We start from the raw sequence: 17,531 nt of genomic DNA, 5'->3' as shown, positions 1-17,531 counted from the left end.
ATTTCCTCTGTGGACTTGTGTGATTTTTCTTGTTCTGGGATGCCGATAATTCTTAAGTTATTCCTCTTCATGTTGTCCAACATGAATCTTAGACCTTCCTCAGAATTCTTAATCCTTTTTTGTGTTTGTTCTTCTATCTTATTGGTATTGAAATATTTATCTTCCAGATCACTGATTCTGTTTTCCTTCTCATCTATTATACTCCTTTGACCTTTCAGAGTGCTCTCTATTTCTGTTATTTTGTTATTGATCATTTGGACCTCTTTCTGTAGGTTTTGAATTGTTTTCAATGCTGTATCTATCTTATTTGATTGTTCCTGTAGCACTTTCCTGACTTCTTCCTTATTTTTCTCAACTCCAATGTAAAGTATTTTGAAACATTTTATAATCATTTTTCTGAATTCTTTCTCAGGCATTTCCAAGGCCTGCCCTCCTTCCAGAATGGAGTCCAGGTCTTCTTCTAGGTCCTTTATCTCAGACATTTTATCTTTTTTCTGGACATGAGCTGATATGGTCTTCTGCTTTTGCTTCTTGGACATGTTTAATGTTTATCTGTGGCCTTAATACAAAATTGAGTATGTCTTTTGGTGATTTTTTATGTTTTCTGATTGCTTCCAGGAAGATGTGATCAGGATGTGGGCTTCCCTTTTCACTCTTCTTATTGCTTAACTCAGAGTAATTTTCACAGGTGTTGTCTGTATCCCTGGTATAAGGCAGCTGGTATTGGTTCTTGCCTGGGTTTTGGTGTTTTATAGAGTACGGTTGCTGACTCTTCTCGTGTAATATAGGGAGAGAAAGAGTCCTCCAAAGGCAGAATGGGGCTATATAACAGCAAAACTGCACCAGTTGGGTAAAAAAAAAAAAAAAGAAAAAGAAAAAACAGCACCAGCAAAAACCAGACTGAATATTGCAGTCTCTAATCACAGAAAAGAGAAGGGAGGGACAGAAGAAAAAGAGGGGGGAAAAATCTGTAGTTTAATATAAGTATGTCTTTAATGTCCTAAGTTCCTGCCTCAAAGCTGCCCGAGAGATTTTGCCTTTAAACTCTCTTTCCGTTATTTTAGCCTCCTTCTCTTTCCTGTGATAAAAAACAAAAACAAAAAACAGAACAAAAAGGAAACAGGTCAGTGCCTCCGCTTTGGCTGAGTATCTGTGCTTGTTTTTGGTAGGAGAACCCACCAGCGGTGATGATGGAGGTGGCAACTCAGCTCAGGCTCTCCCTCTATTCCCCAGAATGGAGGTGGGCAAACAGTGAGCATGCCAATTACCAGATACCAAAGAAAAAAAGAAAATCATAATAAAGCAAAACTGACAAACTCTATTATCTGCCTTTGTACCAAGGTTCCCGCAGCATTTTTACGGGGTGTCTCTGCCGCCCCTATTTCATCCTGCCGCTTGGTCTCTCCCAGGATGTTGGCTCAAGCCTCCGAGACCGGCCCAGCAGATTCAAAAGTACGCAATTTTTTACTTCAGCTCCAAACTCCACAAGTTATAAGCCTTCAAACTTTTATGATATTCCTATCTCTGTAGTTCCGAGTTTTGGAGCTCTGCCCTGGCTCTGTTTTGCCTGATATTCTGTGCTATTGCTGATGGCGAATTTCAGTGTACCTCCACCCTAGCCACCATCAAGCCCCGCCTCTTGTCTCATTCATTTTTTTAAAAAAGTTTTTATTGTGAATTCATGGGATAAAATCGGTTTTACACTCATTGTTTCATTGTTATGATTACAGTCACCTCTGTGCATTTGCTTCTATTTCTTAGATTTTATTATTATTATTATTAAAGATTGGCAGTGTTGGGAACTCCATGGGCCAGTTCTACTCTGTCCTTTTTTTTTTTTTTTTTTTAGTGTTTTATTGTGAATTATGTGATAGTTTACATGGAGAACATTAGTTTTACATTCATCCTATCATATATCATTTCACTGCCATGGTTACAATCCCCTCCATGTATCATCAAACAGCCAAAGGGTATATCCTACAAGCCTGCCCCCACTGCTCCCCCACCACATCCCTGGTCGTCAGCACACAGCTCCTCTCCCTCTCTTGGTCTACAGTCCCCATCTGCCCCATCTATCCACGTCATCGTCTCTTCCTCCATTTCAGACATCACTGCTTCTCTGGGTAGAGTCCCACTCTCTGCTCTTCTCCCTTCATGGTCCCAGGGACTTCTGCTCCTAGACTACAAAGTTAAACACTCCCTTTCTTGCTACAAAACATCTACCTTTACATTTACAACCCTCACAATCAGTCCTGATAACAATTATTCTCTATTGTATCACAAGAGGCCTATCCACATTACCTTTCATCAGGCCTGCCTAGACAGATTAGATACTACTCAGTGGAGATTCTACCTTCTTTAATGCCCTCTATATCTAGGTTCCCTCTTGAAAGCTTGTAAGCCAGTCACTTCTTGCCTTTGTAACCCCCCCCACACACACACTTTTGGGTAGCCAATGTCTAAGTTGCCCATCCCTGTCTACTCTGTGTATGGAGGGGCTGGGAATGATCCTTGCTGTAAAGATTTGTTCCCTCTTTTGAGCTACTGCATCCATAAGTGTAGGTCAAGTTCATCAAATTGTATCAGATTACTCTTTTTTTTTTCCCTCTTCTTTCTTCTTCTAGTTTAGCTCTGATCATCCAGTCATTGAAGCTAGGTCAAGTGGGTATTATCTACAAGTGTGGGCGTTCTTGTGCATATGCCCTCTCTTCTTATCAGCTGGACATTTCACTCTCCACTCTAGTCCTCTGTGCCTATGTCACTGACTGTGCGCCCAAGCGTCCCCAGGTCTTGCCACACTGCTAGCCAACCATGTCTCCACCCGGGTTCACAGGAGTTTATTGAATGTAGTAGGGCTTAGCTTGCAGCTTCATTGCTGTTTTTCCCTCACTTCCCCTTATCAGTGACGGATGTGGTCACCAATCAGAGCGTGTATTCCCATTGAGTCTTAGTCTTGGAAGGGAGTTTGCTCTGAGCGGACCTGACCCCTTGCCTTTATGTCTCCAGGGCAAGCAACTTGTGTGTTTTTGTAGTAACAGTCGCTCTACCTCTATTGTTTTCTATTTTTCCTGCCAGTCTTTCTTTCAAGCGGTATCTTCTGTTCTTCTAGCCACTCCAGGCTGCTCTGTCTGTACTTTCAAGAGGAAATTTCCCACCTCTGAAGATTCTGGATGCTGTTCAGGATTCCACCTATAGTCTTATGTAATGCAGAGGCTCCGCAGGAAGCTTCTTTCACTGGGCATGTTGTGGCCCCATTTTAGGTATTCCATTCAGTTATAGGCAGAAGACGGACTTATAAGCTTTCTATGGTAATATTTCTGGATATTCCTTTCTCTCCCCTTCCAGTATTTATTATATAATGTAATGCAAATAAAACCAAGTTTCAAATGACAGCCAAGCCTTTTAACTTTATTTCCCCCATTTTCCCCATTCCAACCATGTCTCAATCCCTGTATTCCAGAGCCCTGTTGTTCCAAGGTTGTGCATACATCATTATTTACCTCTGTCTCACTTAGCCCATACAAACCTGCCTAATTGTTTTCCCATCTGCTTTTTTCTTCCATTCCCCTCTCCCTTCGTGTATATTGCTTCCCTCCCCAACACCTAAACTATCCTGTCTATTCTCTGCCCTGTGCTCCACCTTCCCGTACCTCCATTCACCTCACCCCCACTTCCCAGCAACCAGCAAAGAGTCCCCCCCCCATTTTAGCATGGGTTCTTTTCTTAGTCTTTTACAGTAGTTGTCCTATGCAGTATTTCTCCTTTTGTGACTGACTAATTTCACTCAACATAATTTCCTCAAGGTTCATCCATGTTATGCGGTGTCTTGCAGCTTCCTTGTTATTCTTCAAGGTAGTATAATATTCCATTGTGTGTATGTACCACAATTTGTTCTCTAGATTTTTTGTTGTTGTTTTGTTATATTTTTGTTTGTTTGTTTGTTGGGTGGGGGGTTTGGGATGTACAGAAAAACACTCAGGAATATAAGATAATTTAAACAGCCAAAAGAAACATTCCACAAGCATGCTTACTGGCCACCAGCACATAGTCTTTCTCTTTTTAGGGGTCTAGAGTCCTCAGAAGCTCTATCTCTCCATGTCCTGATCTCTGCTTCCAACTCTGGAATCAATGTTTTTCTGTATAAGTTTCTGCATTCTGCTATTCCTCTTCTCCCTTGATGATCCTAGCGTCCCCTGTTCCTGGATTGTAAATTTAACTACTCCCTTTTTTACTACAAATCTTCTACCTTTACAGTTGTGACTGTCACAATTAGTCATGACAACAATTATTCACTATTGAATCATATAAATCTTACCCCCATCTCTTTTCACCAAACCTGTCTAGACAAGATGAAAACTATTACCTTTCCCCACACACTGTGAAACTAAACTCTATCTTGAAAACTTGTAAGACAGTCAATTCATGCCTTTATAGACCCTCTTCCTCATTTTAGATAGACAATGTGTACACTGACTGTCACTATCAACTCTGTATACCAAGGGGATAGGATTGGTACTTGATGTGAAAGCCCCTTCCCTCTCAATTGGGATTTTGAGCTACTAAATCCATAAATATAGGTCAAGTTCATCAAATTGTACCAATTTACACTTGTTTCCTTTTTCAAAAAAAAAAAAATCTTCCTTTGATCGAGTACTGATTATAATGCCATCGAGACTAGGTCAAATGGGTATTATCTATAAGTTTGGGAGTTCTTGTTCATCAACCCCCACTTGATATCAGCTGGACTCTTCAGTCTCAGTTCTATACCACCATAGCTATATCTTTGTCCATGGGCTCTGGAGTCCCTAGGTCTCACGACACTTCAGACCAACCAGCCCTTCTTCTTCTCTCTCTCAAATCCAGGTCGACAGGAGTCTAGGGATCATGTTCAAACTCAGCTCATATGTTCCTTGCTGCCTTTCCTCATCTTCCACTGACCAGTAAAGCAACATGTTCAACAACAAGCTTACATGCCTGCTCATGTGTTCTGTTTGAGTTTCAGTCTTTGAGGATGATTTGTCCTGGAGGGACTTGATTGCTTGTCTTGATGGCTCCCTGTTGAATAACTGGCTTAGTCTTGTAGTAACCATTCAGATTGCCATTTTTGTTTTTGATTTTTCTTGCTTGTCTTTCTTTCAAGAAGTATCTTCTGTTCCTCTACCTCATCCAGGAAGGTCTGCTTGTCATTTCAAGAAGGAATGGTCCTCCTCACAATGTTTTTTATGAGGCTCATGATTTCATCAAAGGTCCTATACAATAGAAAGGTTCAAAAAGCAGCATATTCAACTAGGGAAGTTCTAGAACCCCTTTAAGGTATTCCGATCAGATTTAGGCTGAAGAATGGCTTACAAGCTTTCTGTAATCACGTTTCCCAATATTCCTTTTTATTCAACCAAAGTGTCTATTTTACAACAGTAGGCAAGGGAAACCAATATTCATAAGACAGTCAAGCATCTTACCATTATTTCCCCTCATTTTCCAATTCAGAACATGACTTGATCACTCTGTCTTAGAACCCTGTTGTTCCTTGTTTTCCCATCCCCCTTCTTGTATATTGACCTCCCCAACACCCGAACTATTATATGTCTATCCCATACTCTGGGCTCTGCCATGCTCTCCTCAAACATAGTGCTTCCCCCACCCCCACCAGCATGGTAACCAACATTTTTTTTTCCCCTTTCTTTTAGTACAGGTATGTTTTCTTAAGCTTTTACAATACTGGTCTTATGCAATATTTGTTCACTTGTGCCTGACAAATTTCACTCAGAAAAATGTCCTCAATGTTCATCCATGTTATGTGGTGTCTTTCAGTTTCCTTGTTGTTCTTCAAGGTGGCATAATATTCCATTGTGTATATTTCCCAAAGTTTGTTTATCCATTCTTCCACTGATAGACTCTTACTCTGTCTCCATCTTTTTCCTATTGTGAACTCTGCTGCTATAAACATGTGCATGTATATATTCATGTTATGGCTCATATTTTTTTAGTGTATATGCTAAATAAAGGAATTGCTGGATCATAAGTTATTTCTATTTCCAACTTTCTGAGGAAGAACCACATTGCTTTACAGGGTTGTTGGACCATTTTGCATGCCCACCAAGAATATAGGAGTGTCCCAGTCTCTCTACATCCTCGCCAGCATTTATAGTCCTCTGCTTTTTTGAACTTCATTATTATTGCTTGGGTGAGATGATATTTCATTGGCATTTTTATTTGAATCTCTCTAATTATGATTAATAAAATAACTAATGGCTAATGATCGAAAATATCTCTTCAAATGTTTGTTGTATGCTCAAATGTCTTCCTTGTTGAAGTCTCTGTTCATGCCAGTGGCCATTTTTTAAATTGAGTTATTTGTCTTCTTGTAGAGATGTTGTAATTTCCTATAAATTTTAGAAATTAGTCCCTTATCTGCTATGTCATTGCAAAATATTTTTTCCCATTCTGTGGGGTCCATCTTTACTCTTTTGTTGAAATATTTTAATACATGTAAGTTTCTAATTATTTGTATGTCCCAATTATCTATTTTCTCTTTTTTATTAGTGCAATTTTCACAATGTTTGGTAGTCTGTGTGTGCCCTGTATTAAAACATTTACATTTTCCCCTAATTCTTCCTTGATGACCTTTATAATTCTGGGATTCACATTTAGAACTTTATTACATGTTGAGTTGGTTTTTGTATACGGCAAAGATCAGTTGGCCTATGTGGATGGGTTAATTTCTGGATTCTTGATTCTGTTCCATTGATCTAGTGATCTTTCACTGTACCAGTACCAGGCTGTGTTGACTACTGAAGCCATATAGTAAATTTGGAAATCAGGAAGTGAAATGTCTCCAATTTTGTTTTTTTTTTTTTAAGCAGTGTTTTTCTCAGTTTGGGACACTTTTCTTTCCATGTAAAGTTTGTAATAGTTTTTTTCCATATCTTTAAAAAATGTTATTGGAATCTGAATTGTGATTGTATGATATATGTAGATTGTTTTGGATAATACTAATATTTTCATGATGTTAAGTCTTCATAACCAAAGCATATTCTTCCATTTTTGTGAGTATCTTTTGGTTTCTTGTAGTAGTGTTTTTTTTTTTCTGTTTTGTTTTGTTTTTACAAAAATATGAACTACCTAAACTTACACAGAGTGAAGTAGAAAACTTGAACAGACCCATAAGAAAAGAAGAAATTTATCAAGTCATTAAAAAAAACAAAACAAAACAAACAAAAAAAAACTCCTATGGCTTCACTGGTGAGTTCTACCAAACATTCAGGGAAGAGCTGACACCAATTTTACTGAAATTATTCCAGAATATAGAAGAGAATGGAAAACTTCCTAATACATTTTATGAAGCAAGCATAACCCTCATACCAAAACCAGGAAGTACATCACTAAGAAAAAAAAAAAAAAAATTGTAAACCAATATCCCTCATGAACATAGATGTAAAAATCTTAATGAACAGAATCCAACAGAACATCAAGAAAATAATACATCATGATCAAGTGGGGTTCATATCAGGGATGCAAGGATGGTTCAACATTAGAAAAACAATCAATGTAATCTACCATATAAGTACAAAAAAGGAAAAGAATCACATGATCATATTGATTAATGCAGAAAAGACATTTGACAAAATCCAACATTCATTCCTGACAAAAAAACTCAACAAAGTAGGAATTGAAGGAACATTCTTCAACATAATTAAGAGCATATATACAAAACCAACAGCTAGCATCACTCTGAATGAAAAGAAACTGAAAGACTTCCCTTAACAAACTGGTACCAGACAAGGATGTCCTTTATCACCACTCCTATTCAATATTGTGTTGGAAATCTTAGAATCTTAGCCAGAGCTAAAAGGCAAGATAGGGAAATTAAAGGCATCCAAATTGGCAAAGAGGAAGTAAAACTCTATCTATTTGCAGACTATATGATCCTGTACATAGAAAATCCCAAAAACTCAGTAAGAAAGCTCCTAGACCTCATTGGAAGATTCAACAATGCGGTAGAGTATAAGATCAACATACAAAAATCAGGTGAATTACACTATACTAATAATGACAGTGCTGAAAAGGACATTAATAAAACAATACCATTTACAATAGCCTCCCTAAGGATGAAATATCTAGTAATATATATAACCATTGAAATAAAGGACCTATACAAAGATAACTTAGTACAAGAAACCAAAAGAGATTAACAAAAATGGAACAATATCATATGCTCCTGGATAGGAAGACTCAACATCGTGAAAATGCCCAAAGCAATTTACACATATAATGTAATCTCAATCCAGATTCCAACAACATTCTTCAAAGAGATGGAAAAGACAATTACAAACTTTATATGGAAAATAAAGAGACCCAGGATGAGCAAAGCACTTCTTTATCAGAAGAAAAAAATTGGAAACCTCTTACTCTCTGATTTCAAAATTTTACTACATGGCTACAGTGGTCAATATAGCTTGGCACTTGTACAATGAAAGATGCATAGATCAATGGAACAGAATAGAGAATTCAGAAATTAACCAATCCATATACAGCCAACTGTATGAGCCTAAATATATCACATAGGGAGGTGATAGTCTTCTTCAACAGATAGTGCTTGCAAAACTGGAAAGTGATATGCAAAAGATTGAAACAAGAACTTTACCTCATGCCATATTCAAAAACCCACTCAACATGGATTAAAGACTTAAATGTGAATCCCAGAATTATAAAGGCCATCAATAGAGACAAATTTGAGGGCTACAATACAGGGCACACAGACAACCAAACATTGTGAAAATGATGCAAACAAAAATAGACAAAAATAAGTGATTGGGACATATTAAAAACAAAACAAAACATATACATCAAAATACTTCAGCAAAAGAGTAAAAAGGGAGCCCACAGAATGGGAAAATATTTTTGCAATGATGCATCCAACAAGGGGCTAATTTCTAAAATATATAGGAAACTACAACACCTCTACTAGAAAAAGACAAGTAATTCAATTAAAAAGTGGGCACAGGACATGAACAGACACTTGACCAAGGAGGTGATCTGGGCAGCCACAAACATATGAAGAAATGTCCATGATCACTAGCCATTAGAGATATGCAAATCAAAGCATCAATTAGATATCATCTCACACCAGTAATAACAGTGAAGATGAGAAAAGTACAGGACAATAAATGCTGGCAAGGATGCAGAGCAACTGGGACCCTCTTACATTGATGGTGGGATTTCAAAATGGTCCAACTACTCTGGAAAACAATATGGCACTTTCTCAGAAAGTTGAGAATAAAAATACCTAAGGATCGAGCAGTTCCTCTACTTGATATTTTCCCACAAGAAATACAATCCATAACACAAGCAGATATATGCACGCCAATGTTCATAGCTATTTACAATAGCAAAAAGATGGAGATAGTCTAAATGCCCAGCAATGAAAAAATGCATAAACAAACTTTGGTTCATATGCACAATGGAATATCATGCTACCTTGAAGAATAACAAAGAAGCTGCAAGCCACCACATAACATGAAAGAACTTTGAGGCCATTATGCCAAGTGAAATTAGTCAGTCACAAAAGGACAAGTACTGCATAGGGCAATTATTGTAAAAGCTTAAGATAAAGCACCCACACTGAAATGGAAAAAATATATATCTTTGTTGGTTACCGGGATGTAGGGGGTGGGGCGAGGAGAGTGAGGGGATGGCAGAGCACATGATAGGAAATAGACAAAGCATAGTTTGGGTGCTTGGGGGGGCAATACACAAAAAGGGGTAGGGGACTGGAATAGCAAGGTGGATGGGAGAACATTTAGGCAGTTTTGCATGGGCTAAGTAGGACAGAGGTAAATAGTAAAGTATGCTCAACCTTGGAACAACTGGGCTCTGGGATACAAGGATTGAGGCATGGTTTGAATGAGTAAAAGAGGGAAAATAATGTTCAGATGCTTGGCTGTATTTTGAATCTTGGTTTCCCTTGCCTAGTTAGTCACTTGAGAGGGAAAGAAAGAAATAGCCAGAAACATCACCATAGAAAGCTTGTAAGTCCATCTTCAACCTATAACTGATTTGTTGTTGTTGTTGTTATGTGCCATGGAGTTGGTTCCAACTTATGGGCACCTAGCATCAGGTTTCCGAGGTTATCAATCTTTACGGGAGCAGGAAGCTTCATCTTTCTCCTGCATACCAGTTGGTAGTTTCAAACTGCTGACCATGAGATTAGCAGCCCAATTCATAACCACTATGCTATAACTGATTGGAATACCTAAAGTGGGACTAGAACTTGTCCAGTGAAGGAGGCTTCCTGTGGAGCCTTTATATTGCATAAGACCATAGGTTGAATACTAATACCCATCCAGAAACTTCTAAGGTGGGAAATTTCCTCTTGAAAGACAAACAGACCAGACTGGAGCAGCTAGAAAAACAGAAGGTATTTCTTGAAAGAAAGACTAGCAGGAAAAACCAAAACAATAATGACAGTCAATTGACTACCACAAGAAGAAACAAGTTGTTCACTAGGAAGCCATCAATGCATGTGGTCAGGTCCCCTCACTACAAACTCCGTACCAAGTCTGAGACTCAAGGGGAATATATGAAAAGGCATGTGGTCTTGCTGGTGACCACATTGTTGTTGTTGTTAAGTTGGGCCCTTGAACAGGGACATGGCCACAGAGAACTAGAGAGGAAATTGAACTGTCCAGCTGATATGAAGTGAAGGGAAATGCACAAGAACACCCGTACTTGCAGAGAGTACCCTTTTGACCTGGCTTCTATGGCTTGATGATCACAACTCAACTAGAGGAAGAAAGAAGAGGGAAAAAAGAGTAATCTGCTACTATTTGATGAACTTGACCTATACTTATGGAATTAATAGCTCAAAAGTGGGAAAGAGTCTTTACAGCAAGGATCATTTCTACCCCTTCAGTTCACAGGGATGACAGCGATGGACAACTTAGACATTGGCTACCCAAAATGGAGAGGTTACAAAGGTGAGAAGTGACACTGGATTACAAGCTTTCAGGAAGGAACCTAGATCCAGAAATGCTGGGGACTGGCCTCGACACAGATGTTTGGTTCACAAGGTGGGGATATCTGGTGGCGATAGGGATAGCAAAAGAGGAGACACAAAGACGCAAAGAGAGAGACAAAGAGACACCCTGAAACCAGAGTAGATGCATTACTGGCGTCCGGCAGATCCGGCATTGTAAACATCTGAGCTATAAGGGTGGTAAGATCCTGCATAGTAAACATCTTAGCTATGCGGGCAGTACACACCCCTTACTAGCTGGTCAGCAACGCATGCCTAGTCAGCCGTATAGCATGCTTTCCAAGCTGTAATACACACCTGGTTTGGCCTGCGCCTCTGTTTTATTTAGGGGAGGAACTATACACAAAGCTGGGCAGGACTAAGACAAGGTACAGCAAACATTCGTAATATTCCAGACATTCAGGCAACTTTACATTGTACTTTGCAGGTTTGAATCTCACTACCGCAACTTGGTTTCTCAAGCTTAATTAACATACCTTTTAGCACCTAGCCTCAAATGGGGGAAGGAGAAGGAGGATTGGGAGGAGTTCCATTGAGTCGGCTACCCAGCCCAGGTTTCTCAGGAAGCGAGAGGCCTGGGTGAATAGGGCTGCACCTGGAAACACTTTAGGGAGGGTGTCCTTTTGTCCTTAGAACAAAGACCTGGGAAGACACTCATTTACCTTGAGTGAATTCTTTGAGGAAAACTTTGCTTTTAGAATTTTACAGTCTTGGCTTTAGGAGATTTTTACATTTATCTGTGGATATCAAGGGCTCATTAATGAAATTAATAATAAACATAACTGAACAATAAGATGAAAGACAGTTTGTTATGTCTGCTAAGTTGCTAGAGTTTGTTCCTCAGAGCCCTCGGTCTGTACGGTCTGCAACACTTGGGCCCACAGGGCCTTGAACTCCTGACCGGGTCTGGAAGGTCTGCAACACAGAAGGTGTGGGGGAAGGTAGAATCTCCACTGACTGGTTTCCAGTCTATCTTGATGGGGCTGATGAAAGGGATGTGGATAAGACTCTTGTGATTAAATAGTGAATAATTCCTATCAGGACTGGCTGTGAGTGTTGCAAATGTAAATGTAGACATTTTGTATCAAAAGGAGGGGAGTTGTTGATCTTGCAGTTCAGAAGCTAAGAACCCTGGGACCATCAAAGGAGAAGAGCAGAGTGCGAGACCCTATTCAGAGAAGCAGTGATGTCATAGATGGAGCAGAGATGATGATGTGGAGAGATGGAGCAACTGGGGACTTTAGACTCAGTGAGAGAGAGGGGTTGTGTGCTGATGGCCAGCAGTCAAGCTTGTGGGGTGTACCCTTTGGTTGTTTGAATGTCTATATACTCTTGAGTGCTTCGGTGTACTTCCAAAAATAACCAAACCAAAATAAAACAGAGGGAATGGAAGCAAATTCTGTTGAATTATGATCCGTGTAATCATTGTAATCATTGCAAAGGAACAAAATATGATAAGATGAATCTAAAGCTGATATTCTCCCAGATAAACTATCACTCAATTCACAATAAAAGACATTAAAAATAAATATATAAATAAACAGTACACATTTATATGCAGTGTGAAACAGACACATCTTAGAAGGAAATACATAAAAAGGTTGAAAATAAAATAATGGAAAAACATTACCTAAAAGTGTTGTTGTTGGATGTCTTGTCAATCTATCTCACTAAGGGTCTTCCTTTGTTTTTATGGCCATCTACTTTACTAAGTAGAGCTCTGGTAGCATAGTGGTTACGAATTGGGCTGCGGACCGCAAGGTCAGCAGTTTGAAACTACCAGCTGTTCCACGGGAGAAAGATGAGGTTTTCTGCTTCCGTAAAGATTTACAGCCTTGGAAACCCTGTACAGGGTTGCTATGAGTTGGAACCGACTCCACAGCACATAACCACCACCACTTTACAAAGTATGATTTCCTTCTTTAGAGACTGGTCCATCCAGATAACATATCCAAAGCACTTGAGACAAAGTCTCATCAGTCTAAATTCTAAGGAGCATTCTGGCTTCACTTCTTCTAGATCTCTTTGCTCTTCTTGCAGTCCATGGTACTTTCAATATCCTTCATCAACACCACAATTCAAAGTCATCAATTATTCTCTGATCTTCCCAATTATTCTCTGATCCTCTTTATTTATTGTCCAAATTTTAGATGCATATTGTTGTTGTTAAGTGCTGTCAAATTGATTCCAACCCATAGCGATCCTATATAGGGTTTCCGAGGAGCAGCTGGTGAGCTTGAACCACTAATTTTGCAGTTCAAATGGCTTTGCAGTCTGGCACATTAACCCACAACACCACATCAGGACAACAATTGAAAATACCAGTACTGGGTCAAGATCATTTTAGTCTTCAAACTAACAACAACAACAACAAAAATTTTTTTTGGTCCAAAAAAAAAATAATAAAATAAAATAAAAACAGAGGGAATGGAAGCAAATTATGTTGAATGATGATGCATGGAGGGGATTTTAATAAATTCAATGAAATGAAAAATGATAGGATGAATGTAAAGCTGATGTTCTCCTATTTAAACTATCACTCAATTCATAATAAGAACTAAAAAAAAAAAAAAAAAGGTAAGAAGACCAAAATGGATGTCACAAAACAAAACAAACAAACAAACAAAAAAATGGGGAAGTAGTTAAACTTACAGTCCAGAAAGAGAGGACCCTAGGACCATCAAGGGATGGCACAAGCAGAATGTGGGACCTTATCCACAGAAGCAACGACACCAAAGATGGCAGCAGAGATGGGGACATGGAGAGAGGGAGCAGCTGAGGACTCTAGAATCATGGAAAGAGAGGGACTCAGAGCTGGCAGCCAGGAGACAGACTTGCAGAATGTGCCCTTTGGTGTTTTAAAATATTATACATGTCTGAGTGTTTAAAATAAAAAGAGTTAAAATGAATATAGAGAAATACTGTTAACTGATGGTACATGGAGGGGATTATAATCATTGTAATGAAACAAACTATAAGATTTGTTGAATGTAAAACTGATGATCTGCCCTGTAAACTTTCATTCAATTCACAATAAAAAACTTAAAAAATATATATTTCAACAAAAGCGTAAAAAGGGAGATCACAGAATAGTTACAAATTATTTTGTAATGACATATCAGACAAGGGACTGGTTTCTAAAATCTATAGGAAACTACAATACCACTATAAGAGAAAGACAAATAACACAATTTAAAAATGGGCACAGAACATGAACAGACACTTCACCAAGGAAGAGTTTTGGGCAGCCAGCAAACATATGAGGGAATGTTCATGATTATAAGCCATTAGAGAGGTGAAAATCAAAACAACAATGAAATATCGTCTCACACCAGCAATAACAGCGAATTTCAAAAAAGCAGAGGACAATAAATGCCAGCAATGATGTGGAGAGGCTGGGAACCTACTACCTTGCTTGTGGAAAAGCAAAATGGTCCAACCACTCTTGAAAACAGTATGCTGCTTCCACAGAAAATTGAAAATAGAAATACCTTAGATCCAGTAATTCCTCTACTTGGTATATATCCGCAAGTAATATGAGCCATAACACAAATACATACATGCACACTAATGTTCATAGAAGCACTCTTCACAACACCAAAAAGACAGCCTAAGTGCCCATCAATGGAAGTTTGGATAAACAAACTTTTGTACATACACACAGTGGAATATTATGTGCCCTTGGAAAATAACAAGGAAGCTGCAAGCCACCGCAAACATGGATTAACCTTGAGGACATTATGCTGAGTGTAATTAGTAACTCATGAAAGGACAAATGGTGCATAAGACTATTATTGTAAAAACTTTAAAAATATACACGTACTAAAAATGGGGAAAAAAATCCTTATTGGTTACTGGGGGTGGGGTGGAGGGAGAGAATTGTACAGCACAGGGTACTGGATAGACACATCATAGTTCAGATGTTGTAGATGGCAGTGCACAAGAAGGGGGAAGGGTACGGGAGATCAAAATACATAGGGCAACACTGAGGCAGGTTTGCATGGCCTAAATGGGATAGAGATAAATAATGATATACCTTGGAACAACAGGGATCTGAGATAATGGAATCAATGCATAGGCTGAATGGGTAAAAGAGGGGAAATAATGTTAAGATGTTTGACTCTCTTATGAATATTGATTTCCCTTGCCTACAACTGTAAAATGGACACTTGAGTTGTATAGAAAGGGATATTGGGAAACAGAATTGCAGAATATTTGTAAGCCTGTTTTATTAAGTCTGATTGTAATACCTAAAAGGGGTTCTAGAACTTGACCAGTGAAATAGGCTTCCTGTATGGTCTTTTTTTGTGTATAGGAACGTAGGTTGAATCCTGAGCCCCATCCTGAATCTTCTGAGGTGGGACATTCCCACTTGAAAGTAGACCAGCCTGGAACAGCTAGAGGAACAGAAGATACTTCTTGAAATAAAGACCAGCAGGAAAAATGCAGAACAAAAGGGACAGTCTGACTGTCTACTACAAGAACAAGCAAGTTGTTTGCTGGGGAGCCATCAAGGCAAGCAATCAAGTCCCTTCAGGACAAACCCCTCTCCAAGACTGAAACTCAAATGGAACACATGAGTAGGCATGTAAGCTTGCTGGCAACTACACTGGTCTTCTGGTGTGTGGAAAAAGGGGAAATGCAGCAATGAAGAAATGGGCAGAGTTTGAACCAAGATCCACAGACTCCCATCCACCTGGAGATGAGAGGAAGGGCTAGTTGGTCTGAAGTGTGGTGAGACTTGGGGACTTCTGCACCTATGGACAAGGACATAGCCATGGTCGGCTAGAACTGAGAATGTGTATCCAACTGATATGAAGTGAAGGGAGACACACAAAACCGCCCAAACTTGTAGATAGTACCCATTCGACCTAGCTTTGATGGCTTGATAATCAGAACTCAACTTATTGTTGCTGTTGTTTTTAGGTGCCATCGAGTTTGTACTGACTCATAGCGACCCTATGCACAGAAGAGCGAAACACTGCCCTGTGCTGGGCCAACCTCACAATTGTTGCTATGCTTGAGCCCATTGATGCTGCCACTTTGCCACTCATTACAAAAGTTTTTTTTTTTTTTTTTTTTTCCATTTTGTGGGCTCCCTTTTTACTCTTTTGGTGAAATCTTTTGATGCACATAAGTATATAATTTTTAGTATGTCCCAATCGTCTATTTTGTCTTTTGTTTGTGCAGTTCTCTTAATGATTGATAGTCTGTCTATGTGTGTCCTGCATTAGAGCCCTTAAATCTGTCTCTATTTTTTCTTTGATGACCTTTATAATTCTGGGATTTACATTTAGATCTTTAATCCATGTTGAGTTGGTTTTTGTATATGGTGTGAGATAAAGGTCTTGTTTCATTCTTTTGCATATTGATTTCCAGTTTTTCTGGCACATCTGTTTTAGAGACTATCTCCTCCCCATTTAATGTACTTTGGCCCTTTGTCAAAGATCAGTGGGCTGTATGTGGATGGGTTAATTTCTGAATTCTCCATTCTGTTCCATTGATCTATGTATCTTTCATTGTAGCAGTACTAGGCTGGTTTGACCACTGTAGTCATGTAGTAAAATTTAAAATCAGGTAATAAGGGTACTCTAACTTTGTTCTTCTTCTTAAGCAGTGTTTTGCTTATCAGGGGACTTTCTTTTCCATATAAATTTTCTAATCGCTGTTTGCATCTTTAGACAATGTTGATGATATCTGGATTGGGATTGTGCTATGCCTGTAGATTGCTTTGAATAGTACTGACATTTTCACAATGTTGTCTTTCTATCTTGGAACATGGTATATTCTTTCATTTTAGTAAATCTCTTTTGGTTTCTTATATTTTGTGCTTTTCTTTGTGTAGGTCTTTTGTTTCTCTAGTTAGATTTATTTCTAAATATTTCATCCTTTGGGTAAGTATTGTAATTGGTATTGATCTCCAAATTTCCATTTCAGCACTGTCATTATTAGTATAGAGGAATCTAACTGATTTTTGTATATTGATCTTGTAATCTGTCACTTTGCTGAACCTTCCAATGAATGCTAGTAGCTTTTTTTTTTTTTTTTTTTTTTTGGTGTTACTTTGGGATTTTCTATGTGTAGGATCATATTGTTTACAAATAGAGTTTTACTTCTTCTTTGCAAATTTGGATTTCTTTAGTTTCCCTATCTTGTTGTACAGCTCTGGCTAAGACATCAAACACATTATTGACTATGAGTGGTGATAAAGGGCATATTTGTCTAGTTCCTGCTATGTTTGCTAAGAGGAAACTTTCAGCATCTCTCGATTGAGAGTGATGTTGACTGTTGATTTTGTATATATGTTCTTAATTGTGTTGAGGAATTTCCCTTCAATTCCTACTTTGTTGAGTGTTTTTACTCAAGAATGGATGTTGGATTTTGTCAAATGCCTTTGCTGCATCAATCAATATGATCATGTGGTTCTTCTGGGGGTTTTTTTTGTTTTGTTTTGTTTTAATTTATATATTGAATTTCACTTGTTTTTTTTGTTTTT

The sequence above is a fragment of the Chrysochloris asiatica genome, unplaced genomic scaffold (assembly GCF_000296735.1).
Source record: "Chrysochloris asiatica unplaced genomic scaffold, ChrAsi1.0 scaffold00152, whole genome shotgun sequence".
Classification (NCBI taxonomy): domain Eukaryota; kingdom Metazoa; phylum Chordata; class Mammalia; order Afrosoricida; family Chrysochloridae; genus Chrysochloris; species Chrysochloris asiatica.
The sequence above is the reverse complement of the archived record's forward strand: the minus strand, read 5'-3'. Positions refer to the sequence as shown.